The 27,903-nt window shown below is 34.0% G+C and overlaps 1 protein-coding gene across 5 annotated transcripts in view; it reads right to left on the bottom strand.

The window, feature by feature from the left end:
- The window catches only part of Pcdh9 (protocadherin 9), an 832,893-nt gene that overhangs the window by 133,058 nt on the left and 671,932 nt on the right, over nt 1-27,903 (bottom strand). The gene's annotated exons all lie outside the window — the stretch shown is intronic.

Below are 27,903 nucleotides of genomic sequence, written 5' to 3'. Positions count from 1 at the left end.
ATTGGTTCCATATCTTTGCTATGGTAAATAGTGCTGCACTGAACATTGTTGTGATAGTGGATTTAGTATGTACTTGTTTCTGAACGATTGGGTAAATGCCTAGTAGTGGAATTGCTGGGTCATAGGGGAGCTCTATGTTTAGTCTTTTGAGGAACTGCCATACTGCTTCCCATAGTGGTTGAATAAGTTTACACTCCCACCAACAGTGTAGTCATGATTCCTCCTGGCCACATCCCATCCAGCATCTGTTGTTATTAGATTTCTTGGTCCTGGCCATTCTAACTGGAGTGAGGTGGAATCTTAGAGTTGTTTTGATTTGTATTTCTTTTATGGCCAGAGATGTCAAGCATTTCTTCATGTGTCTAGAGGCCATTCTTATTTCTTCTTCAGAGAAGATTCGCTTTAAATCTTTGGCCCATCTTTTAATGGGATGGTTGTTACTTTGGAGATTAGTTTTGGAGTGATTCAATTTTTTGAGCTGTTGGTATATTTTAGATATGAGGCCTTTGTCTGTTGCATGGTTAGTGAAGATCTTCTCCCTCTCTGTAGGCTTTCTAGTTAATTTGCTAGCTATGTCCTTTGCCATACAGAACGTCTACAGTCTAATGCAGTCCCACTTATCCAGACTTTCTCTGATTTGTTGTGGGAAAAACTGTTTTCTACCATGTTTTAAACATATAACTTCCCTTTTGAGTTATAGACCTCTATTATTTTTAATCCCTAGGCAAATCTTGTATAATCTAAAACAGATGCCTTCATTTTAAGTCTGCTAATTCAAATGAGTTTTATTTTAAATAACCTCTTGTTATCTTCATGAATTTAAGAAGAAAATTAGCCACTCTAGGTACTATTTATCCAAGAGATGTGATTAAAACTACAAAAAATATATGTAACTGGTTAAATAATAGTATAATAAACCCATGTTGTGCACTAGAAATTATATAAAATGTAGATTTCAGTTGCTTTTAAAACAAAACTTATATGAGGTAACAAATATAATTGTAACTACTTAGCAATATATAAATATATTCATATATAGGTGTGTTCATAACTATTTACAAAAATATGTGTACAGGGCAAGGAGTTTGGCCTAGTGATAGAATGCTTGCCTAGCATTCAGGAAGACCCAGAGTTGATTCCTCACTACCACATACATAGAAAATGCCAGAATTGGTTCTGTGCCTCTAATGGTAGAGCACTAGCCTTGAAGAAAGCCCATGGACAGTGCTCAGGCCCTGAGTTCAAGCACCAGGACTGGCAAAATAAATAAATAAAAATATGTGTACATATAAAACATATTTGGATATTTACATATATACACATGTATACTGATATGTGCATTATATATGCCATTAACTGCAAATCCATATCTACATAAACACACAGAAAAAATATTATTGCCTGCCAAGAAGGCAGGTATTTAATCAGTAGCATTAGCTACATTTGCTTTTTTTTTTTTTATAAATTTGTTGTCATTGACAGATCTAAGTTAGATCTGTCATTTAAGGGAAAAGCTCTTTGATCATGGTATTGTTTAGTATTAAACTACAAAGCACTTATATATTACACAAATTTTTTTACATATATTCTTCCACATTTCTCACTGCATAATTTGAAGTGGTCCATTAGAATCATGAGGTTCAGATTGGTTTTGCTTCTTTAAAATAATGGGCATAACTAGATTGTGTTAAAAACCTGTCACAGAAAAGAATGTTTAATATGCAATCTTTAATTCATTTTTTGTGTGGAAGTTAATACAGATCCACATATATATATATAATATTCAGTCATATTATGAGAAAAATTACTAAATATATTTAAACCCAATAGGACATAATAGATGAGGATTTCTGTGTAGTTGTCAACTGATTTTTTTCTACCATGATGGGAGAAAGATCACACTGTTGGCATGTTAGCTGAAGTGTGCAATTTCATGTACAAAGACAGCAATTGATTCTTGAGAGATTTTTGCCTCATACTTTTTAAGACATATCTAGAAGGTATATATATCAACTATGAAGTCATTAACACAATTATAAATAGGTGACAGTGGGTAAGTATCCCCCAAAGAAGTTAAAGCATTGCTTAATTTACAATTAGCTTTATCTGCTTTAATGTCTAGAAATACCATTAGATTTTCTGTTAGTGAAAATATCAGTAACTGATATTTACATATATGATATCTACTATCTCATTCAAACTGTGGTGATTTTAAAATGCATGTATGTCTCTAATTTCTGTAATATGAACTATGTAAATGATGAATTATTTTCTTAACTTATAGATGATAAATCATTTCCAAAGGAAAGAATTGAAGTTTGAATGGAGTTGAGACCGAAATAGACTTCTTGTTTTTATTTTTAAACAATTGGATACCATTGCTGCATATGTCTTCTCTTTAATAAAGATTTTGAAGGAATAGAACATTAAAAGAGAACATTTTAAGCTAATAAAACAGTATTATTTTAATGCTGCATTTTCCTGTGAAAGTTCACATATATTTATTCTATTATCTTCTTCTTTTCTTGTTTGCGTGATGCTTTATTAAAGCATTGTCTGCTTTTCTCAGCTTGTGTGTGTCTTATGATTTCATGGAAATGTACAGATTTCACATTACATATATCAGCTATACAGCCACAAGATTAACCACAAGCGTAATTAACTTTAAAATCACTCAACTTCCTTCAACCATGATCATTTTGTCTTTATTGAATTTTAATGTCTTTTATTTTAATCAAACAATATCCCTTCACAGGATATACACTAAGAAATGAGTTTCTTAAATGAAATTGCTTTTTTATTGCCATTCTACCATACACTCCATTTACATCTCTAGAACATTAAAATCATTCTTTAGACATTGCTTCACCAGCAAGTGAAGTGTGTTGTCTGGAAAACTTTCTCTACAGGCATGGGCAGAAAGCCACATTAACTAGTGTGAATATTGCTAAGATTTTCAAAAAAATATTCACTGCAACTTGAGAAAAAAGTTATATTCTTAAAACAAAGGGAATTTTAAAGACTAATGTTGAGTTTTTGCTGGAAGATTATCTTAAAGGGAGGGAAGGTAATTAGGTAAACTACAGAAAAATGACAAAAAATCATTGTCAATCTATAATTTGAAAAACAGGGTAAATGATAAATATAGGGTCTTGTCGTTGTTGTTATTGTTGTTGTTGTTGTGAGGAAGTTGATTGATCACAAATAATTGCCTAAAAGGTACTTAAAAATACATGCAGAGTACATTGGCTTTAGTGATTTATCCTGAGATTTTTAAATGCAAGGAAAAGCTTCTGAAGATAATAAATCATTTCCATAATAATAGTCTTAGGATGAAAATCATCATTAAGATGGTCCTTTATATTTATAGACCACGACACTGTAAATTTAGTAAATTTACAGTGACTTTTATTTTAATAAATTAAAAAAGGAAAAGAAAAATAGTCCATGAATAATGAGAAATACTTAAGGTATCCATAAAACAGTAAAAACAGTAGATATTTTATGATTTCTCAGTACTACATTTCTTCTCTAATGCACAGTTTCTGGCTTTTTCCACTATAAATCTTAAAACCATTTCCTTATATTCTCTAGGATTACACCTCACTGAAAGGTTATATATGCAAATTGAAATCTCATTATTTCAAAGAGTAATCTTTTGGGTTATTTAATCTAAATCGAATGACTTTTAGAAAAATTTATCTGGTTGTATTCACAGCATAACTTTACATGTAATGATCCTCAGGACATCCAGAGAAAGAGTGAGATCTACTTCATGTTTCTACAAAAGTTCTGGTCTGGTGCACAAAATGTGATTGCATGAAGATTGGTTCTTACATATATGAATTGCCTGCCTGTGAAACTCCTAGAGGTTCTTGCCAAGGATCCATTTATAAAATAAACAAAGGACTATACAAATCAAATCATATAAATGTATTCCTAAGAAACAAGGAGAAAAAAGTAAGGATGAAATCAATAATTTTCAAAGAGGTCACATGTTTTGTGTCCTTTACATAATCCCCAATTTTGAGTAAAAGGTTACTTCTCTGCTCATTTGGTTAGAGACATAGGCACAAATGAAATTTCATGTTTTTCACTGGAAAAGGATGTAATGGGCCCGCTGTGTAATCTCAGCTGAAGCAGAAATACTGTATATTTAAGGTCAGCTGGGATAGGGCATGAGTTCCCGTCTCAAAAACAAACAAACAAACAAACCACCACCAACAACAACAAAAAACTCTACAGATGATTTTGCCCACAGTGGGATGGAACCTATTTCCAGAATTGTGGTTGAATAAATATAAAAAACTAAAAGTCGTCCAACTTTTGGAAAGAGAAAAGGACTTTTTAAAAAATAAAATAGTAAAGGTGCAGTGGAATAAGTATATAATGAAAAGCAAGTGAATGACCTCAATCAAATGGTGGGTTTAAATTATTGAAATAGATTTTAAAAACTGGTTAACTATTTTCATTCCCATCTATTAGCTCCTAATTATCTAAAACTGTAAATTCACATTTAGTTTTTTGTAATAGTTTCATCTTATCTTCCTCAAATCATTTTGGAACTCATTAATGAGCCATAGTTTTACAATCAAGTATTTATTGAATAATCAGTATTTCAGTAAGTCTTAAAGTCCTATATCACATGGAAGCATTGATAAATATGATTTTGATTTTCAAATTCTGATTCTCTTCCCCCAAACAAAAATAGAATGAAAATATATGCATCATAGAAATGTGTTCCTCTCTAACTTTCTGGAGTTACCAGAAATTATAAAAGAATGTCCCTAGTTCTAAGCATAACAACATGGTTTTTTCCTAGTAGTGTTTTCACAGCTGCAAACACTAACACATTTCATCACATCCAGAAAAACATATACAGCATCAATGCCATCTCAAGATTTCACTCCATGAATGTCAACATAAGAATAAAACAAGGAACTCACTACTTTACTTGTTACTGATGACCAAGTAAAATTCAGAAAATGTTGTCTGGGTTGTTGTTGTTTTTTTTTTTTTTTTTTTTGGTTGGTTGTGCAACTTGAACTCTGGGCATTGGTGGTATCCCTGAGCTCTTCAGTTCAAGGCTACCACCCTAACCTTTGACTTGTCTGAGTTTTATCTACTCTTCAAAAAAGAGACAAGATAAAGCTACAAAAGCATCAAAGCAATTTTTCTCTCATTCCTAGTCCAAAACAATTTTTAGTTGGCATTGATAGCTTTTAAGTTCTGACATAGTTTTCAGAACACAATGACATTTAAAGATTTTAAATTCCCATTATATCAAGTAGATTAATCTCTACTTTCTTTTGATTTTACTTTTACTTTCTATGTCGTCATTTCAATACTATAAAATTATATTTCAAAAATTTAAAATGTTCATTGTAGAATTAAATTCTAGTTTATTGAATCCGATTATTTCATGTAGTCAAAAAATGAACGTTAAACTGAAAGTCTACAAAAGAAGAAGACACGTATTTCATGATTCTTAAAACATAACAAAAACTGCCTTCCTAGAGTAATGTTTAATTCAGTGATAGAACTTATAATTAGCATTTATAAGACCCCTGCTTTAACCCCCAATTTAAAAAAATGTATGGTAGCACACACACACACACACATTCACACACAATTTGTTTTTAGTACATGGTAATATGTATTGTAGTGTCTGATTTCAGCATTTACAAATTTCCATGTATTTTCACTTGCCTAACTCTTATATTCTGTATCTGATCACACATCTCACAGTCATCCAAAAGACGGGGTAGGAAATAAAATTCAATGTCATTTGATACTTGCGAAATTATCAAGATTATTTAATGATCCTGAATTGTTTAAGAAATTTCAACCTCACTTTTACATTCTTTTTGTTCTATGGTTTATTTTCATTTCAATTTGCCAAGGCAGTGACTTGGTTAATTCAGCTTTAGGAATTACTTTCCTCTTCTACAAATTCACCTGTTTATCTCTAATCCCTGGGTAGTGCAAGGCTGATCCTATAAGCTGTTAATATCTGATTTACTGAGAGCCAGTTGTGCCCCACAGAGACTAAGCCATTCTTGCTCTCCAGCACATTAAGTATTAATATTTACCCTTACTGGACCTTTTGCTTCCACAAGAAACTTTAACAAAAGCTGTGCAAATCCCTGCCCAACATATACTGGGAGGATTAATAATAATTCCTTTTGATCAGAATTACTTGGTTGGCCAGAAATAGTTTCCATGGTAATCAGGTGGTAGACAGGGCTGAGACTGATTTCATCAGTTGTAAGACATCATTAGAATTATCCTACATGTCTAATTATAACTTACCAAGACTGACTTCTGTATAGTGTGCTCAGAGGCACGGGAAATGAAGTTATGAGTTTAAACTGCTAGAAAGCTTTCACAAGGACAGAAACTGTTTTGCTTCCTCTTAATAAGATTTTTTCTTAAATCCTGCCAGGAATGTTACACATTTTAGAGAGAAGATATTTTGAAAAAGATTTTTTAATGAAAACTGGAGCCAAGAATGGTTTATCTATAATGAAAAATCCACTATAAGTTTGCTTTGCTAACAAAGAAAAATCTTGATTGTAGATATCATAATGTTTTAGAACATGCTAGCATATAACAGCACAAAGAATTATATGGCTCAATATTTTGGTAACTAGTTCATAGTGAATATCTTTATCAAAATAACTATTCACTGTAAAAATGTAGTATAATTATTTGTCAATTCTGTCTTTATTAATATAGGGGAGAAAAAGACTGTTTCATTAAAAATGGGAAAAAAAACAAATATATTCTTTGTGGTTTTAGCCTGAATTTTCAAGGGAGTGATATACTTCACTGTAGAAAGATATATAAAATCTGACACTAAATCATAGGTGCATATTTTTAAAAATGACATTGTATAGACAGATGAAACAAAAGACTTACATTAAACTAATAATTATTAAGAGATGAATACTAAGGCTGGGAGTTTGGCCTAGGGGTAGAGTGCTTGCCTAGCATGCACAAAGACCCGGGTTCAATTCCTCTTTACCACATACATAGAAAAAAAAAAAGCCAGAAGTAGTGTTGAGGCTCAAGTGGTAGAGCTCTAGCCTTGAGAAAGCCCAAGGACAGTGCTCAGGTCCTGAGCTCAAGCCCAGGACTGGCCAAAAAAAAAAAGAGATGAATACTAGAAGGCATATTGGATTAACATATGTATTCATGTTGCATTTGTATGAGTGTCTGGAGAATCCTCTCAATAAAATTTTTTTGTTGTTGCGGGGCTGGGAGTTTGGCCTAGTGGTTAAAGTGCTTGCCTAGCATGCATGAAGACCCAGGTTCAATTCCTCGGCACCACATACATAGAAAAAAGCCGGAAGTGGTGCTGAGACTCAAGTGGTAGAGCTCTAGCCTTGAGAAAGTCCAAGGACAGAGCTCAGGCCCTGGGCTCAAGCCCAAGACTGGCAAAAAAAAAAATTAAAAAATTAAAATTTGTTGTTGTTGTTGCTGAAATAGAGTTTCAACTCTGGGCCTGGGCACTGTCCATTAGCTCTTCAGCTCAATGCTCCTACTCTACCACTTGAGCCATAGCACCACTTCTGGTTTTCTGGTAGTTAACTGGACATAAGGATCTCATGGAACTTTCATGCCCAGACAGGCTTTGAACCACCATTCCCAGATCTCAGCCTCCTGAGTAGTTAGGATTACAGAATTACAGACATGGGCCACCAGCGCCAGGAAAAATGTAATTATTTTTAAATAAAGAATTTATTAGCAGACTTTTATTCTATCCTACAGCCAGTAACCTTAGAAACTAAAGATGTTTGTCAGGTCTGCACATAACCATCATATTAAAAGCAAAATTTACACTTGAAAGCAAGTAAACAAACAAACAAAAAAAGCATCTAAAAGACAATTGAAAGGTATACTGTAAGAAAATACTTGGTGTTTATAAGGCTATTCCAAGACTATTCAGTTAAAAAAATTCATTGATTTTCTGAAGGATGGATAACATAGAAAAACCCCAATAGAATACAATAGAAGGGGAGGAAAAAGACAAATTATTGAAAAGGCTAGATCCCTGAAGTTAGGAAACAAAATTTTAAAATGCATTTTATTGTTATTATTCAGGTGATAGATATAGGGATTACAGTTACATAGGTCATGTAACAAGTATGTCTTTTGAACTATGTTACCCCTTCTCTCACTCTCTCTTTATGCAATATCTTTCTCCTATGGAGTTTATTAGCATCAGCTAGTTAAATGAAGGAATTCCACAGTGAAATTTCTACATATACACCCTATGTACTTTGATCAAACTCACCCTTCCATCACTTCCCTCATCCCTCTCTTTCCCTATTGAAACAAGTCTTCCACAAGTGTCCATTGTTCTTTTTCTCATATGTAACTATTTCACATGCTTTATTCAACCACCTCAGACTTCTAATATCCACTTCTCAGATACAATGATTATGCTATCTCTCTCTCCCTTTACTCTCTCTCTCCCTCTCCCTCTCTCTCTCCCTTCCCCCCACATTTCTCTTTGCCCATTTGCTCATTTTCCCTTGCCATAGTATGCCAGCCACCTATCCATCAAGACAGCTCTTTTCTGTGTGCATTTGCCATGCATGTGTCTTCCATGACCATGTGTAGGTTCCCTGAGTTAGAACCATGAGCTAATTGTAAGGATCAGGCCCTACTTGGAGTCTTGTGCTACTTTTTCTCACTGTTTCACACACACACACACACACACACACACACACACACACACACAGAAATTCTACAACTATTTAAAAGAAAGATGTGTAGAACTGAAGTTAGGTTAATCCTTGAAAGAGTACAGGAGGGATGAATCAATACTCAGGTACTTGGACATCTAAATATAACTATATAGACAAATAAATCTATGTTTGGATATATATTCTCTAGACATATTAATATATTACATAGATCAATATGTATTTAAGACATACAAACTCTGTTTAATTTTAATTTTGTTCTTAAATTTATGTGCCAGTGATTGCATATAGAGATTCCATTCTTGAATACTTGTTTGTTAAACTTGACATTTGAAATATGATGTAAAAAATCAGTGTTAATAAAATCTTTTAATAAAAAAGACTGAATTATGGAAAGAGGTTATAATCATAGTGTGAAGAGTACATCTTCTCAATTCCATGCACAGATCTGTCTTGATAATACATTCACAATCCCACGCAGTTCTGATAATAACACATCAAGAAAGTGAGACTGCACGTAACTATGGACTGACAAATGAGACACAGACCCCGTATTAGAAGTATCATATTAATGAAAGGAATATAATCAGAAATGCAGCCAACCAGGAGGAAAATCTATTTGCTTATAATAAAAAGAACTAAAAGAACTGTCTACTATTTTTAAGGTTTAGATAATTTTTTTTTTCCAGTCAGTTCAGTCAAGTTAGTAAAACTGTTTCAGAAATGAAATGATTTATGAAATGTAATAGGCATCAAGGATATCTTTCAAATTAGTAAAGTCAGTCTAGCTGTATCATTGGCAATCATGGGAACATACTTAGGATTTGTACTTTGTCCCTATTAATAGTGTAAATCCTTCTTAGACTCAATTAATGCTTCAATCTCCAGCAGAAGTGAGAAACCTTTGAGATAGTGAAAGGCAACAGGGAAGATCAGTGGTCTTAATCCAGCTCTGCAATGGCAGCTGCTCTTTCTATTGAGTTTATAACATTTTCTCTCATTGATTGGAACTGATAATGAAAGTAAAATCAGACCATATCTCATAATATTGTATATTCAACATACAGACCAACATTATTTTAATATGAATCTAGTTGGCCTGAAATAAAAAGAGATTTTGATGAAAAGATAATGAAAATTAAAAGTGAAATTGGAAGAAAAGAAAAATAAGTAGTGGAATTAATAGTACTTCATAAATAATTTTGTCATTCAATAATAAGACATATCTTCCAAGTTGTTTTTATCTTACTTTTGTTTCTCATCAGTTTGTTTTCCTGTCTGATCTGTTTCCTTCCTACAAGATTTAGTTAAGAATCCTAATACATTTTGGAAGAAAACTATCTGAACTTATTTTCTGCTTTGACAATCTTAGTTTTAAGACTCTGAGCTTCCCATCTGACCTCTCCCACCTTTCTCTGTTTTCTGGGTATATATTAAGCCCTCTGCTTTTTTTTCTTTTATTTTCTAAAGATTGCTGTGTTGGGGGGGGATCACATCTAGTACCCTCTGCTTGCTAAGTAAGCGCTACACCACTGAGGTTCATCTTCAGCCCTTGGTTCCCCACTTCTGATGCCTATTACATTTACGATTTTATGACTTTACAACAGTGCAAATGGAACTTGCCTTAGTACAAAGTGCACTAAGGATTTTTATCTCTTCCCAGGCTACCTATATGAAGTAATGTTTCCTCTGTCTGCTGGATAAATGTAATGGGACTTGTGGGTCACAAGATCGTGAGTGAAGAGTCAGAAGTCTACATGGCACTGAGACATTGAATCCACTATGTTCCAACCTACAGAAGTGTTCAGAACATCACCTCTTCTAAATAACATCTGGGGAGCCAGGAGTGTGGCCTAGTGGTAGAGTGCTTGCCTAGCATGCAGTAAAATCTGGATTCAATTCCTTGGTACCACATACATAGAAAAACCAGAAGTGGTGCTGTGGCTCAAGTGATAGAACTCTAGCCTTGAGGAAAGCTCCAGGACAGTGCTCAGACCCTGAGTTCAGTCTCCAGAACTGGAAAAATAATAATAATGTCTAATTTGAATGCACGTACCAAAACACAGAAAATGAAATCATGCCGGTAACTTGTCCAAAGAAATGAAATAATCAAATCATATGGAACATAAAGGCATTATTTTTTTCATAATTTACCAGATTCTTTGGATAACTGATACTAGTTCCATTTTACACTATTTCCTGTGGAGGTAACACAAATGAATGAAATCCAAGTCACGCAGGCATGAATATTATGGCAGTCTGGCTTAAATATTGTTTACAGTGTGGGCCAGTTCAGTTTTTAACTATGGCTGTCACCTAGTTAACAGTGCAGAGAAATGTCGACTGTCAGCATTGGTAATCATGGATGTAGTTAAATAACTGTCTGTTTCCGGCCTGACATGTTTTATAAATGACTTTATCTTCTTAGTTTTTCAGTTTAAGTTGATATATTAAGGCATATTAATGAAATACATCTCTTCAGTGCTTAATCTATAAAACCTTAAGAGAAATGACACCTACAAAAACAAATAAATGACATGATAAAAAGTTTGTCCTGAGAGGAGTACTAGAAAGTCAACTGGAAGTTTTGCCTGTCTGGCTTCCTACTGCTTTTGTGACAGTAAACCTCACTTCCTCAACAGACACTCAGATGAAATGTACTGTCTTGTCCTGCTGAGAGATGAACGTTCATGTGTGTTGGCCTAACATCTAGTAAATAGCTCCATATTTTCCCAGTTTGGAGATTTAGTATAGTTAGCTCTGGGCCTGCTTTTGAATCTTTCAATGTATAGGGGTTTTATATGTCATACATAAGGCAGGAAAATATGGTGAGGAGATGTGCTACTATTTTACTCATGCTGAATATTCTTTTTTTTTTTTTTTTTTTTTTTTTTTGCCAGTCCTGGGCTTGAGCTCAGGGTGTGAGCACTGTCCTTGGACTTTCTCAAGGCTAGCCACTTGAGCCTCAGCACCACTTCCGGCTTTTTTCTATGTACGTGGTACCAAGGAATCGAACCCAGGTCTTCGTGCATGCTAGGCAAGCACTTTAACCACTAGGCCAAACTCTCGGCCCAATCATGCTGAATATTCTTAACTCAATCAAGCCCTCATTCAGTTTCCAGCTGTTTTTTTTTTCTTTTTGTTGTTCTTTTTTTTATTTAAGGAGCATGTGTGTTTTAGATTTAAAAAAAAAGATCAAGGAGAAACAACACAAGTAACACAAAATGAGTGTCATATTATTTGAAATGTCACTAGTGTCATTTAAAGTCTTTATCTTATACCATTAAAGCTTTGTGACAGATAAATGACTTCCAGTTAGTGACATAAAATGTAAACATTGGGGATTTGCTTAAAAATATATAAAGTAAATTAGCATGACAGGAATCTAATATCAGCATCAAGCAAAGGCATATTGCATTATAGGCTAAAGTAATAATGCAGATAAGGAAGAGAGTGGAAGGCAATTTTATCATTTGCAAATATAATAAAATATCTAAATGCATAGCTGCTATCCCTTGTTTGTTTGTTTGCTTGCTTGAAGAATTATGTCAGCCATTTTCTGCTTTAATAATACTTAGAAAACCATGGGGAGGGCCGGGAGTTTGGCCTACTGGTAGAGTGCCTGCCTCGCATGCACGAAGACCCAGGTTCGATTCATTGGTACCACATACATAGAAAAAAGGCTGGAACTGGTGCTGTGGCTCAAGTGGCAGAGTGCTAGCCTTGAGAAAAGCCCAAGAATAGTGCTCAGGTCCTGAGCTCAAGCCCAGGATAGGCAAAAAAAAAAAAAAGAAAGAAAAACCATGGGGAAAGTGAGTTCTGTATTCAGTATGATCTACTTTAAAACTGATAACATTAAAAATATTAATATTTGTAAAAAGAAGTTACAGATTCTGAAAAATCATGCACAGTGAGGTAAAACTCATCTGTTAGTTGTACAATAGCATAGCTAATAGGTATGAGCAATTTACTCATTTTGTAGCATAGCTCACAGGGACCTTAATTATACAATTGCTGTTTGACTGCTACTATTACATAGTTACATTTAAACTATCTCCATGTTGCAAAGATATTGAACAAGAAGTTTTAGTGACTTTTTCCAAGGTCATACAGATGATTCAGACAGCTACAGCTATGAGTGAAAAACAACAGGCAAATTAGACTCAAAACTCTTCTTTATACATGCACAGTTACTTGTTACACCAATATGTAAACATTTTTCTATTGACATCTCATCCATGTTATTAAAGAACCTCAACACAGGTAGCAAGTGTAGTGGCATTTACCTGTACTCTCATTTTGTTTCTTTCCATTTAAAAATAATACTGGTAGGAATAGTTACACTTTCAGACAAAGCACTGCAAGAGGAACTAGCCAAGAGATTTTTGTTCTTACTGTTTTTCTTGTCATCTCAAACAAATTATTTCAGGCTCCAAACAGAAAGACCAGTGCTGGTCCAAAAAAAAATTGAGATTGTCCATACTTCCTCCCTTGCATTACTAAGGAGAGCCCCAGGAGAGAGTCTATCAAGGAACTGAAATAAATTAATCTGCAGTCAGTTTCTAAGATATCACTAGCACATTAAACCTTCTTAAAAGATTATGCCTAACTCATACATTCCTTTAGTGATTCATTCATATGGAATTTGAAACTATAAATCACATTTGTTATATTTCAGAAAATCCCTTTGCATAGCTTCAGTTATATCAAAACTAAATAAATCATCTTTAGCCAGAAATACCCTTTAATCTTCAAGTTCCTCTGGGATATTGTTCATTTCTATTTTTTCACAGACATCACTGAATTAAACCTACTGCTTTCTGTTATACTGAAGGAGTATTGATCTAGAAAAATTTAGCTCAAGAAAATGATGCTTTTAGTTTAACTAAATTACATTTTTAATGCTTATCTTTTCTAATCCATTAAAAAAGCTGAATAACTATGTAATCAACCTTGCAAAATTAATGTTACATTGCTATTATGTTTCCTACAGATTGTAATTTTGAGTTACTTCAAGAGGCTCTAATAACATTAAATCAATACACAAAATATAAGCTATATAATTTTATACATTTATTGTTTTGTGTATGTTCAGTCCACTAGTGTCCTTCAGAATTAACAGATAGCTAATCTGGGAACAATATTGCTTATATTGAGAAATATATAATTACCAGGTAAATTGAAAAGATCACTATGAATATGAAAACTTTTCTTTTGCTATTAAATAATGATTATATTGGATTATAAAGCTGAGCAATACACCATACCAGTTAGTAGACATTAGTGGTGAAACACCTGTGTAATCAGATGTTTTCACCTTAGCATCCCAATCCTTACCTAACTATACACATTGAACTACAACTTGCTGTAATGAGTGCTATACTGTAGCCCCTTCATACCAGTGTGCTTGTCAAGTAGTCACAAATTTGGGAGAGTTGTTAAAATGTTATCAGCTATAGGGCATATTCACAGGATGAAATTGTCGATGATATAAATTGTGCTTCTCTCTAGCCACTTAACTAATACAATATTGCTATCATATAGGTATATATGCCTGTACAATGTGCTACAAGGGATCAATGATAATAGTTGTAATACAGTCCAAATTTTCAATACACCTATTCAAAATGATATTGTATAACAGATAAATTAAGCATACCTACTAAAAAGAGTTCAAGTTAATTTTGACAGTTTACCTCTTTATGGCATAAAGAATGGAAATTCTATTGCTAGGAATAAACAATACTAGAAGGAATATTAATTTGCTTGGAACAAGACTTGGTAGTCTCAGGGTAAAGAGTACTGAATATTGGACCTAAATCATCCATGATCTCCTCTTTTTTTATGAGAAGGAATAGAAAGTGGTGTTGATATTAGAATCCATTTGGATAAATTCAAGATACTGATTTCCCAACTTAAGAGACTGTGACTTGTTGAGAGTAGTGGTTTGTTCTTGCAATGTCAGTTACTTAGTAGGTATAGACCATAGGATCAAGGCTTTAAGTTAATCTGGGCATTCAGCAGACTCAGTCTGAACAAATAAGCCAAGTTTGCTAGAAGGGGTTCTAGCTCAAACCTAGAAGTGTGAAAAATATGTGTGGTGAAAGTAGGCAGAGGAATAGCACAAGTAATGCTAGGGTGTCTTCTTACTAAGCCGGAAACTATGAGTTCACATCCAGTACTATTGGAACAAGAGAAAAAACAAAAAGAAAGAAAGAGAGAGAGAAAAAAAGATGAAAGACAGAAAGAGAGAGAGAGAGAAAGAAAGAATTAAATATTGGCAGAATGTGGCTGGAAATCTGGATTATTCAGCAAATGCTCATTTGATTTTAATTCACAGATTAGTATGGTTAATACTGATGTAGGACTGAGATATATAAAAATCTCTTTTTTTACTGGATGGAATAATGTATAGAAAAAGTGGTTACAGTTACATTCATCAGGTAGTAGGTGAATTACTTCTAGCACATTGATATCTCTTCTCATGTTTTTGTCCCATTTTCCTCCCCCTCCCAATCACCTTGTTTTCCCTCGTCCCTTCCCTATTTAAAATAAACAAATAAAAGTATATACAATATTCCAACCAAGTAACAAAGTCAGGTACAAAATAACATGAGATTAACTATAAAGGCAAAAAAAGAGATGAAAAATAACATAGTACATTAAGAACAAAAATCACACAAGATAAACCTCTTGTTTCCATATCCTAGAGTTCATTTAGACTCATCCTGTATGACCTTATGTACATAAGTTTTGCGCTATTGTAATCCTCTGCTAGGAAAGTCCTAGATGTGCACTAATTATTAAAGCTGAAGGAAATCATTGAGCATATGTTCCTTTGTGTCTGGCTTACTTCACTTAATATGATTTTTTTCCAAGTCTTTCCATTTCCTTATAAATGGGGCAATGTCATTTTTCTGTTGTCAGCATAAAATTCCATTGGGTGTAATTACCACATCTTCTTGATCCGATCATCTACTGAGGGGGATCTGGGTTGGTTAAAAAATCTTGCAATGATTTATTAGTGTTTATTTATTTATTTTTGCCAGTCCTGGAGCTTGAACCCTGGGCAGGGGCTGTCCCTGGGTTTCTTTTGCAGAAGGCTGGCACCCTACCACTTGAGCCACAGTGCCAATTCTGCCTTTTTGTGAGTAGTTTATTGGAGATAAGTGTCTCATGGACTTTCAATTCAGTACTGGATTTGAACTGTGACCCTCAGATCTTAGTCTTCTGAGTAGCTAGGATTATCAAAGAGAGCCTCTGATGCCTGGCTGCCTTAATTTTTTGATGCAGAATAAGAAAATATAACAAATGTAAGAGCATGCATGATATTTCCTCAATGTGTGCCATTTATTTGTTGTTATATTTAGATGAGGGAGCAAAATCACTTTCATTTCTTATGGTATAACAAGAGTTCAGCAAAATGAATTTAGTTGCTTTGTACTACTCCAAACGGGAATGGTACAGTAGTTCTTGAATTAAACCAAAATATGATTTCATTTTTTAAAGAAGCTATCTAAATAAACTCTTTAAGGTCACACACACACACACACACACACACACACACACACACACACACACACACACTGGAATCAGACACATGATCCTTAATTTTAGTGGAATATGTAGCTTAATCACATCATAAGTGATCATTTGTAAGGAAGACAACTAGGTCCTAAGGCATAAGCCCTCCTATTGAGAGAAAAAATTAAGAATATAAACAAACAGCTTGATTATTTCCTTGCATTCCAGAGCGTACAAACTACTTTCTGTGGAGTCAAAGGTCTTCTCTTTTGCCTTAGAGCAAACAGAATTCCAGACATTTTAATGAAAATAGAACAATTTAGGGCATGCTACATATGGTAATTTTACCAATGTTTTCCTGAGGTTTTTTTTGACACTTTGCATTACTATTAACATTTATGTTGTACACTGGGGGTGGGGAGGGAATGGGAGGGAAGAGACAGAGTTAGAGACACAGTGTCCAGAATGGGATCTAAGAGTTTTCATTTTTGCTAACCTTCTAGGTAAATCTGGTGTCCTGTGATCAACCGCTGCAATGACCCCATTTTTTGAGTAATAAAACAAAAAAATATCCAGAAGTAAGGTTTTTTTCAAAGAATCTCCTATTCATCCCAGCATATTCCCCATGGAATAAATTTTATATGTGAAAATACCACACGCATGACATGGAAAATCATATCTCCCTCCTCCTCTCAAACGGTCATGCTTCTCACAGATATAATTGTTATCATTGTTATCACAGATATCATTGTTATTCCTGAAGGGTGTTTGGTGTGAACAAGGCATATCCATCAATATTAAAAAATGAAAATTAAGTGTGGCCATTATCACAGAGTTATGTCTCTTGAACAGTCTACACCCAAAGTGAACAATGGCACCATTTCTGCCCAATATTTATCCTATAAATGTAAAAAAAAATGTTGTTGCCTCCAATAATTGGTCACCTAAGCCAACATTTTCTCAAGTGGCTAAGAGGACCTTAGTACAAAATGCAAATCAGCCCATTAATACAAACACAGCCATCTTCTTAAAAAACAGTTAATGATAAAAAAAAAAAGAATAAGAAGAAGTACTCCTGTTGGCAGTTCAAGGTACAATCAATGGCATTCATCTTTCCCTCTCAGTATATCTAAACCAGAGAACTGAAGGCTTCAGAAGCATTATCTAGCTAAAAAATGAGACTATTTTACCCATTAGTAATAAATGTGCCTGCTGAGCAGAACAGAGCTATCCCTGAAAATGTTTCACAGAGCTCTTGTGCTTAGTCCTGTCTGCTATGAGAGAATCAGTGTGCAAAAGAGCATTTTGTGAAAGCAAAAGGAATTTATATAATTGACTTTACTGGAATTAGAAGACAGAGTACAGTGTGATCAACTTGAAGCAGCCCAAGTCTATGATGAAGGAAAATTGCACAATTTAATAGCCAGATATAGAGACTTTGCAGGAAGATGGGTAATCAAAGGCTTGGAGCTGCTTAAAGGAACAAATCTATTAGTGTTCCATTTTACTCCTAAGAGAGGATTTCAAGTGGACTATTCACAAGAAAGTGAAGGGAGAAAGCTTCTAAAATGTTGATAGTATTCTGAAAAGGGGAAAACTTAGTAAGGGAAGAGTAAAATGTCTTCACATTGAAATTCTTTCTGGAAAGTCACTTCCAGTGTTCAAAGTTATAGCTCCTTTTAACTATTTATGGAAGATGCCTCCAATTCAATGCAGTAAATGCTCATCCTGTTGAGTTTATTTAACTACAGCAGTCTTCACCTTCCTGAAGGCTCTTATTATCTTCTACATCTAAAGATTTTTCATGGAAAGAGAAAAACAAAACCATACCTAAGGTGAAAGTATATTAGCCTCTCTTGAACATCTGGTAGAAATTAGCAGAAGTGATGTGTGTGTGTGTGTGTGTGTGTGTGTGTGTGTGTGTAGTCTTAGAGGAAATGTCACTCAATGATTTCATTGTAAAAGGGAACCCTGACTAGAGTAGTGGTGACAGAAAATAGCATGAAAAACAAAAATCATTCCCTTAGATGACCTCTGAAAAAGTCTTAATGTTATCAGAATTCAAATGATAAAACACGTACTAGAAAAGGGCAAAATGTTTTTACTCAATAAATACAGAAAATTAAGTATAGAAATTTTATGGTTCAAAAATGCATTTGAACTCATTTAAAATTTCATCATAGCCTGACTCTAGTAGTGTTTGTAATGTTTCTGAATAAGTAGCTGAGAATTTGGTTTACAACTAAATTTCCAGTTAAATATATAAAATTAATTTTACTGAAATATAAGTACGAGTGACAGCTCAATTAGTATGATTTATATGCCTCAAAATAATTATACTATTAAAGTAGGCAGCAAACTGTCTGGTTTTTTTCTAATCAGAAAACTTTTCTATGCATGGGTTATTTTAATAGAAGGATTTCAGAAAAAAAGCGTTTTTCCACTAATTTTATTTTAATCCAGTTTCCTTATTTCAAAAGTTATTATTTACTCTTACAATTTTTATTGTTTAATCTCATATAAATTACAAAAGTTTACCTATATTTATGAAATAGTTACATAAATTTAATAAAACCTGGTTTTAGTCCATAAATTTATTTCATTTTATCTTATTTTTATTTAGAGAATACTTTATTAGTTTCTGTAATCAAACCCACATCGATAAGATATCATATATATATGTTATTTTATTAATATCTACTAACAACAATAACTCAATAAGATTTCATTTAAATCAAAATAGATGATAGTACTTGACTTTTAGGGGATGTTCTTGAATTTTGGCAAATAAAGAAAATCCCTCACCAACAAAAATAAACAATCTGCTGTAATCCTAGCTACTTAGATCTGAGGATCACAATTCAAAGCCAGCCTGGGCCAGAATATTAATGATATATGTATATATATATACGTATATATACACATGTATATCCTATGATCAAGAATAACTATGAATTTTCAACTATTTCATAGTGTTCTTTTACTAACTCACACCACTTTTTCTAGTTTTTCAGTTTAATGAAGGACTTTACCCAACCAGAAAAAATTTCCTGATGCTCTCAGTGAAGTTAGGTATTTACTTTTATGTACTTTAAACTAATCCTCATAAAATGATTAGTTTATAGTGTATGTGTATAACATTTTATACACTAAAGTAGAATCACAAAAGGTAAATATATCAAGAAACACTGGAGCTCTCTCATTCATATTACTCTTAGAAAAATGCTTTGCTTCATATTCATTTTATTTGAAGAGATTTAAAATTTATTTGAATATTGGTCACAGATTTATTTATTTATTTATTTATTTATTTGAATATTGGTCACAAATTAAAAACCTGAGATGCCATTACTGTTGGCAATTTATATTGACTGATGATACCAACATGCTTTTTAAACAAATAAATATTTTGATATAACAAAACTCATTATGACATCTTATAGGGTATCTTCTTAAATTTATAATATTATTATTGTTTTCCTTTTGCTGTTGGTGGTGGTGTTGTGTTTTTCCCAGTCCTGGGGCTTGAATTCAGGGCCTGGGAATTGTCCTTGGACACTTTTTAACCAAGGTTAGAAGCCTCACTTGAGCTGCAGAGCCACTTCCAGCATTATCTGTGTATATGGTAAAGAGGAATGGCACCCAGGGCTTCATGCATACTAGATAAGCACTCCAACACTAGTCCCTGTAATATCATTTTATAGAAGGCAATCATGGCAGGAATCAAGGAAGGGTGAGAGAGGGAAGCAATAAGAGAGAAGGAAGGAAGGAGAGAGGAAGGAAGAAATGAAAGAAGGAAAAGAAACTAAAGACGAAAGGAGAGAGGGAGGAGGGAGAGAAGAGGGGTAGGAAGAGGGAAGGAGGAAAGACAGTGCTCAAATTCTAATTAAATAATTTAAACTAGATTCATTTTTTCCTTTATTTTTAAAGGCAGCTTACCCTCACCAACCAGCTGTGGATATTATTTGTTTTACATGTTAGCTTTTACCTTATTAAATTTTATTTTTAAATTATTTATAAATTTTATTTATGAATTTATTTGTCCATAAAGAAATATATTATATCTTTCCATATTTCTCATTTCCTAATGGCTTAAGCCAATTTCTTGTTTGTTACTTTTATCCTTCTATCGAGGACTTTTTATCTGCTATGTCTATATCTGATAGGGAAATCCACAGCATTTCATGGACAGGACCACTTTAATTGTCTTCAGAGCTAATGTGAGAATAGTGATACACTGAATAGTCCTGTCTGCCTGTATTTCTAGACTACTTTTACTTCCTATACGGACCTTCAGTGAATTCCTAAAATACAGTGCCATCTCGCTCTTATTTTATCCTTGTGTCTGTTTGCTTATTTTTGTTTTGTGTCTCAGAAATGATTCTGTTCTTGATAAGGATCAGGCAAGTATTAATTATTAGCAATTGTATATTGGCATAATTGCTTCCATGATTAAAGTTATTTCATGTCATTTTCCCTCACTATATTGCTGGGTATGAAGAAGTTTTTATACACATCATTTATGACTAAGTGGTTATTGATAAGAAAGAGAAATTAACAAAAAACAACATGCAAATAGGGACTGTATATTTTAGTACTTTTGTAATCAGTATTACATTTTCTTATGTTGAAACTTAGTATGTATACAAACTTAATGCATGCTCTCCCATGGTTACAGAGTTCCAATTCCTTAAAATATACACAGTTCCATAAGATGCATTAACTCAGTGGCCCAAGTGCATTAGCACCAGCCTGTAAAATACTCTGAAAATCTGAGAGTGTTAATGCATTTTTGAAAAGTGCAATATTCCTGGAGAGTACAGGTGACTTGTAAGAATGTGTGTCAATTTAACTGTGAATGAAAGCTCACCTACACAGGGCACCATTCCAAGGCACATACAAACACTTTTCAATTTTGTGTGAGTAGTTACCCAAAATTATGGAAAATATGACATATTATGAAGAAAGAGACAATGCAATGACTGTGGTATTGTACAGAGATAATTTTTGAAATGCAAAGTGCTATTAGAGGTCATTCATGAATGTACACTAAAATTTGTGTAGAAATATGTCAGCACAGCATTCAAGCCTTTCCACTTCTGTTCCTTGCAGGCTAAAGCTGAATGAGTATTCACTTTCTGTTAATATAAATATAACTATAGAATAGAGATATGTAATATCTAATCTCCAAATTATTTGGAAAGATTATTTTTACTAGACGTGGAAGTGCTTAAAACACAGTAATTGTTAAATAGCATGTTCTCAATAAAAGACAAACTTTGTCAATGTTGTTTAACTAATATCTGATATGAAGAAGGTAGTTTTACTAAGCATCTGGGAAAAAGATTCCATATCTTGTAAACCAGAACTATACAATCTTTGCCTAGGGCTTAAAGTGGAAAAAAATTGCTATTGCACATGTAATCAATCTGCATTTCAACTTTATATTTTTTGCTGAGGTTTAAAGGAATGGTAAGTTTGAACTTTCTATTTTTTTTCCTCAAGGAGGATGGAGGCAGTGAGAAAAGGTGATTGTTAAATTGTTACCTTGACAACAAAGAGAGCCAAATTGTGAAATAAGAAAAAAAATTCTTAGCAGTTAGCTTCTTTAATTTTAGCTCCTCACAATTATTTCCATAACTGAACTTACAGAGCTTCTTTTTTGTAGTTGTTATTTTGTTTGTTGTATGATTTTTGCTGCATATATAGAGAGAATCAACAAAAATGAAAGAAGATATGACTATATTTCCATTTTCGTGGATCTACATTTTTCTTAATTTGTTGAGATGAGATTCTATGATATGACTGAAAAATTGACAAGCAGTTTTTTTTTTATTGTAGGGGTAATATATACAGGGGTTACAGTTACATTTTCCAGGTAGTAGGTGCTTTACTTCTCACACATTGATACCCATTCTTATGGTTTTGTCCCTTTTCCCTCCTCCCACCTCTTCCCAGTCACCTTATTTTCCCCCCTTCCGTTTCCTATTTCAAATAAACAAATATACAATATACCAGGTAACAAAGTCAGATGCAGTAGCAATATGAAATAAATCAAAGGGTAACAAAGGAGAAGAGAAATAATATAGTACATAACAACAACAATCACACAATATAAAGCTCTTGTTTCCGTATTCTGGAGATCCTTTCATTTAGCCTCATCCTATATGTTGAGCTATTGTAATCCTCTTCTAGGAGAGTCCTAGGTGTGTACTAATTATTACAAATGAGGAAACCATTAAGCCTATGTTCCTTTGGGTCTGGCTTACTTCACTTAATATGTTTTTTTCCCAAGTCTTTCCATTTTTTTACAAATGTGGCAATGCAATTCTGTCTGATGGCAGCATGGAATTTTGTATAAATACCACATCTCCTTGATCCAAACATCTACTAAGGGCATCTGGGTTGGTTCCATATCTTTGCTATGGTAAATAGAGCTTCAATGAACATCATTATGCTATTTTCACATTATTTCCTAACAAGCTTATGAAGTTCAATTTGCCTGGAATAAAGGCAGTTTACTTCTTATTAATATATTTATTATTCATACTAATCTTATGAAAAAAAATCCTGTTAATATTCTCTTCATCCTGTAAAACATATCTGAGCCAATGAAAACTTGATGCTTAAATTTCCTCAGTCAATATATGACAATTAAAATTTAACTATGTCATTATTGCTTCCAAGGGTATCCTCCTATGAATATTTGTTCACATTTGTCAGAAAGGAAAAAGTCCATCTCTTCAAATATAACTTTGTTTTCTAAAAAAATATTACTTGTGGCACAGATATACTGGTTAAAGACAACACTTCAGCTCATTTACAGTTACTTTTCCAGAGTACATACATCTCGTTTTGGTTCAATAGGAAAAATTAGTCCCATGCCATCTTTGGCTGCTTTGGGAAAGGAAAGGTCACCTGATAGTTAATTGGTCAGGATTGTTCAGGTTGGTCATTAACACCTGGCAGTCACACTCTTCCAGGTTCCAAGAATGCTTACAAAGTGACTCAGGAGGGAACAGTTCAAGAAAATGGTGTTTTCATTCATGTATAATTTGAGTCGCTGTCGTCTCAAGGCAATTAGGATTTCTTACATCATGCATTTATGATTCTATGACTTTCAAATCCCTTCCCTTATTTTTTCTCATTTTCCCGATAAGGAAAAAGGAAGAGAAACGAGAGAGAGAGAGAGAGAGAGAGAGAGAGAGAGAGAGAGAGAGAGAGAGAGAGAGAGAGAGAGAGAGAGAGAGAGAGAGAGAGAGAGAGAGAGGGAGAGAGAGAGGGAGGGAGGGAGGGAGGGAGGGAGGGAGGGAGGGAGGGAGGGAGGGAGGGAGGGAGGGAGGGAGGGAGGGAGGGAGGGAGGGGGAGAGGGAGAGGGAGAGGGAGAGGGAGAGGGAGAGAGGGAGAGGGAGAGGGAGAGAGGGAGAGGGAGAGGGAGAGGGAGAGGAGGAAGGGGAGACTACAAGGTGAAGACTATTCCTACAGGGGTTGAGGATATTTCTGAGAGTAGTGGGGGAGAACAAAGAGATAATTATGGTCAAGTTACTTTATCGTACGTTTGAAACAGAAACAATGAAGTTTACTGGGATTAGTTTGGGAAACGGAGAAGAAATGACAGGAATTGAGAGTGGGTAAATCTGATATCAAACTCACGTTCTATGCATAGGTGGACATGTCTCAAATGAAACCCCGTGTATGAATATTTGATGCTAATAAGAAATGTGAAGCAAAATCCCTGAAGCTTTTACACTGGCTAAGCCTATCTTAAGCTTAGTTAGTTTTTCATTATTCTTAGTAATGTATTTGCATACTCTTACCTTTTTAAACACTAATTTATTAACTTAGAAGTTTCCATAAGATGATATATACATTTAAGCTTCTTGTTGTGTTTATAATAGGTACTTTAAGATTTTTAAATTAAATTTTCAATCAAGTATGAGTTGTTAATCTCTGGCAGTTTCTTGAAATTATCTTTGGCTTACAGAGGAGATGATACATTCTAGAGAAGAAATCATTTTTAATTACTGCTTTTATGGAAATTTTGATGAGAAACTTGGTCACGATTTTTTTTCCTAAAAAGCCAAATCAGGTATATGTTTATTTCTTTATTTGAAATAGGAAAGGAAAGGGGGGGCAAGATGATTGGGAGGGGTGGGGGAAGAGAAATGGGAACAAAAACCATGAGAAGGCATATCAATGTGTAAGAAGTAATGTACCTACTACCTGGTGACTGTAACTGTAACCCATCTATACATTACCCCACAATTTAAAAATATATAAAAAAATAAAATTTGAAATCAGATGATGAAATTTAATAATGTTTATATTTAATTGTCTTACTCTCAGTTAATAGTGTAATACAATCATGAATCCTAATTGAAAAATATTAAAAGTACATGTTCTTTTTCTACTTGATACACATATGTACTTTATCTATCTATCTATCTATTCCACCTAGGAACACATTAAAATCATTACAGTAATTAATACTAACAAATGCTCACGGAAACCAAATTTGTATATTTATAATAAAATTCTATTGATAACTCCTGAATAATGCATTTATTAAAACTCATCTTACAATGTAACTAGTAATTTACTGCATATAGGGCGCTAAATGACAAAAGATGAGCCCTTCAAACTCATTCTGTACTTATCATTAGCAATTCAATTCACATTCTTACCTACACAAAATATCTAAAACCACTTAACAGCTTTCAGAAGAAAGCCTTAGCTCAAGTTATTAATGACTTTATTTAAATGCATATCCTGACTTTTCCTTAGGGACTAGTAAAGCTTATTTTATAGTGCTGTGAATAGAGAAGCAAATTTTGTTGGAAATATTAACAAAAGAAATAGATCAGAATCTGTATCTTGCATATTGTGTAAATCTCCTACATGTAAATTTTACTACTATCAAACTTTAAGAACTGGCCCTATAAGTGACATAAATTATTGGATTATTAAATTTGATATTCACATAATAAATTACTGTTCATCAAATATGTCAAAGATCAATATAAACATTCTATTCCTTTAGCATTTAAAGAAAAGTGAATGTTACCAGTGATGTAGTAAATATTTTAATATAAACTTTGTCAGAGATAACCTATAGTTTTATCATAATAAATAACTTTAATCAACTCAGAAATGACTAGTACAGTCATATCTCATATTGACTTATCTACTACATGGGCAAATCACAATGTGAAAACTTAAGAATAATTCCTTTATAATATATCATACATAGTACATTTCAATGGGTGCAGTGTCTTTCTTATTTCTCTGGTCTCAGATAACATCTGTCATGAAGGAATAATTTTAATGAATGATATGAACAAATCAGAGAAAAACTGATAAATGAATTTCTTCCATATAATATATTGACCCAACACATTACATTAAAGAATGAACCATCGTTAATAGCACAAAGTAGGATAGGTACTGGAAAACTAATTGTGGATTGATAATTTAAGGTTATATGGAGTCAATATTACAAAAGATTTATTGAGAGTACAAGACATTTTTCAAGTGGAATCATATTAGTAACTGATGTGGACACAAACTTTATTTTGATAATTTTACTCACTCTAAGCATAGAATCACCAAGATGCATACACTTACACTAATGTGATTATTTGAATGCTTGAAGTCAATAAGTAAATTAGGCTGCTGTGTTATAATTTTCTACTGTGTGTTACTGAACCAGTACATGTATCTAAAACCAGGTGTGTCCCTAGGATTTCTGTTATGTTTTTAATCCAATTTTTAAATTTTTAATCATTTTAAAACCCAAAGTTTCCACCCTTAATGCTAATGAATTCTAAGAAGTAGGCAGAAGGAATTGACAAGCATCATCTTCAGTGAGTTTGATTGTTTTCTCGAACTAAAATATAAACTTTATGATTGATTGTATTGAACAGCAAGTGTTTTGTTTTATCTTGAATAAATGTCTCCTTGGAACACTGTGTCACACCAGAGTGTAAAACACAGAGCCAATCACATTTCATAATGTATGAAGATTTCCAAATGAATGAAAGTCATAAATGCCACAAAATTTCTAAGGAGAGATTATCGCTTATATGCACATAATTAAATTAACAAAAGTGTGGAGTAGGTAGGGGTGCTTTGCACGGAACAACCCCTTTGGAGAATTCAGACAGTTAAACAAACAAACAAACAACAACAAACAATACCAAGAGTTGAATCCTGCCTTCCCATCTCGCCTTACTGTGCTGGAAACTAAAGTGAAAGGATCGAAGAATGGAAAAGAGGATGGGGACAAAATCAAATCCTAAACCTCAATGTTTATCTTTAGACATAGAATTAGGAGAGTTGAAGAGACCTATTAGGATGGAATAGATGGGAGAGGAGAAAGAGTGACCAAAAGGGAGGCGGTAATCTAGATGCTTTGTACACAACGAAGCATCTTTTTTGCCAGTCTTGGGGCTTAAACTCAGAGCATGAACACTGTCCTTGGGCTTTCCTTGAGGTTAGAACTCTTCCACTCGAGCAACAGCACCACTTTCAGCTTTTTCTATGTATGTGGTACCAAGGAATTAAAGGCAGGTATTCCTGCAGGCTAGGCAAGCACTCTACCACGAGGCCAAACATCTGACTTCAATAGACACCTTTTTTATACAAACATAATAAAAAATAAAAAAAGAATGATTCAAGGAAATCATTGACTATAACTTTCTTTCACTTTCCCTCCATTCTCTCCTCTCCCTTCTCCTTTCCTCTCTCTCCTTCCCCTCCCTTCTCTCCCTTCCCCCTTTTCTTCCCTCCCCTCCATTCTCTTCCCTCTCTCTTCCTTCCCTCCCTCCCTCCCTCCCTCCGTTCCTTCCTTCCTTCCTTCCTTCTTCCCTTTCTTTCTCACTCTCTTTGGATAACTCTGCCTCTATTTCCTTCTCTGGCTTCCTCTGTTTCTTTCTCTCCCAGTCTCCCCTTTCTCTCTGTCTCTGTCTCTGTCTCTGTCTCTGTCTCTGTCTCTGTCTCTGTCTCTCTCTCCCCCTCCCTCCCACGCTCCCTCTCTCCCTCCCCCTCTCTCCCTCCCTCTCTCTCTCTCTCTCTCTCTCCCTCCCCCCCCTCTCTCTCTGTCTCTCTACTTCTTCCTTTGTCCCCCATCCCCACCCCATTCTTTCTTGCTTACTTTCATGCTTATCCTGGAGCTTAAACTCAGGGCCTTGCTTAGACCCTGTTCCTGAGCTATTTTTCTGAAGGTTAGGGCTCTACCCTTGTAGCCATATCTCCACTTTTAGTGTTTTGCTGGTTAGAGATAAAAATCATATGGACTTTTCCTACCAGGGCTGGCCAACAGTAAATATGTTAATTATGTTCATACAACCCTGCTGTCCCTGTGACTTGAAAGTAATTTTGTATACTACAAATGATTCCTTGTAAATTTTGTCATGATATTTTACTGCGTATTATACAATTCATGTGAAGTAATTTAAATGTCTATGTTCTCAAAGAAAGGTATTATATTCTCATATATAATAATCTGTCTAGCCTGTAGTTGTAACTCACGGGTGAGGAACATCCTTGAAATGAACAAAATACACTAGGTTTGAATCCCAGTACCATGAGAAAGAATAAAGATTGCATCCACTCTGAGAACAACTATTTGAGATAAGCTACTTTTTTGTAGTCTAGTTTCCTTGCC

Source organism: Megascapheus bottae, chromosome 11, assembly GCF_031878675.1.
Source record: "Megascapheus bottae isolate mThoBot1 chromosome 11, mThoBot2.hap1, whole genome shotgun sequence".
In the NCBI taxonomy this organism is placed as follows: domain Eukaryota; kingdom Metazoa; phylum Chordata; class Mammalia; order Rodentia; family Geomyidae; genus Megascapheus; species Megascapheus bottae.
The sequence above is the reverse complement of the archived record's forward strand: the minus strand, read 5'-3'. Positions and strand labels throughout refer to the sequence as shown.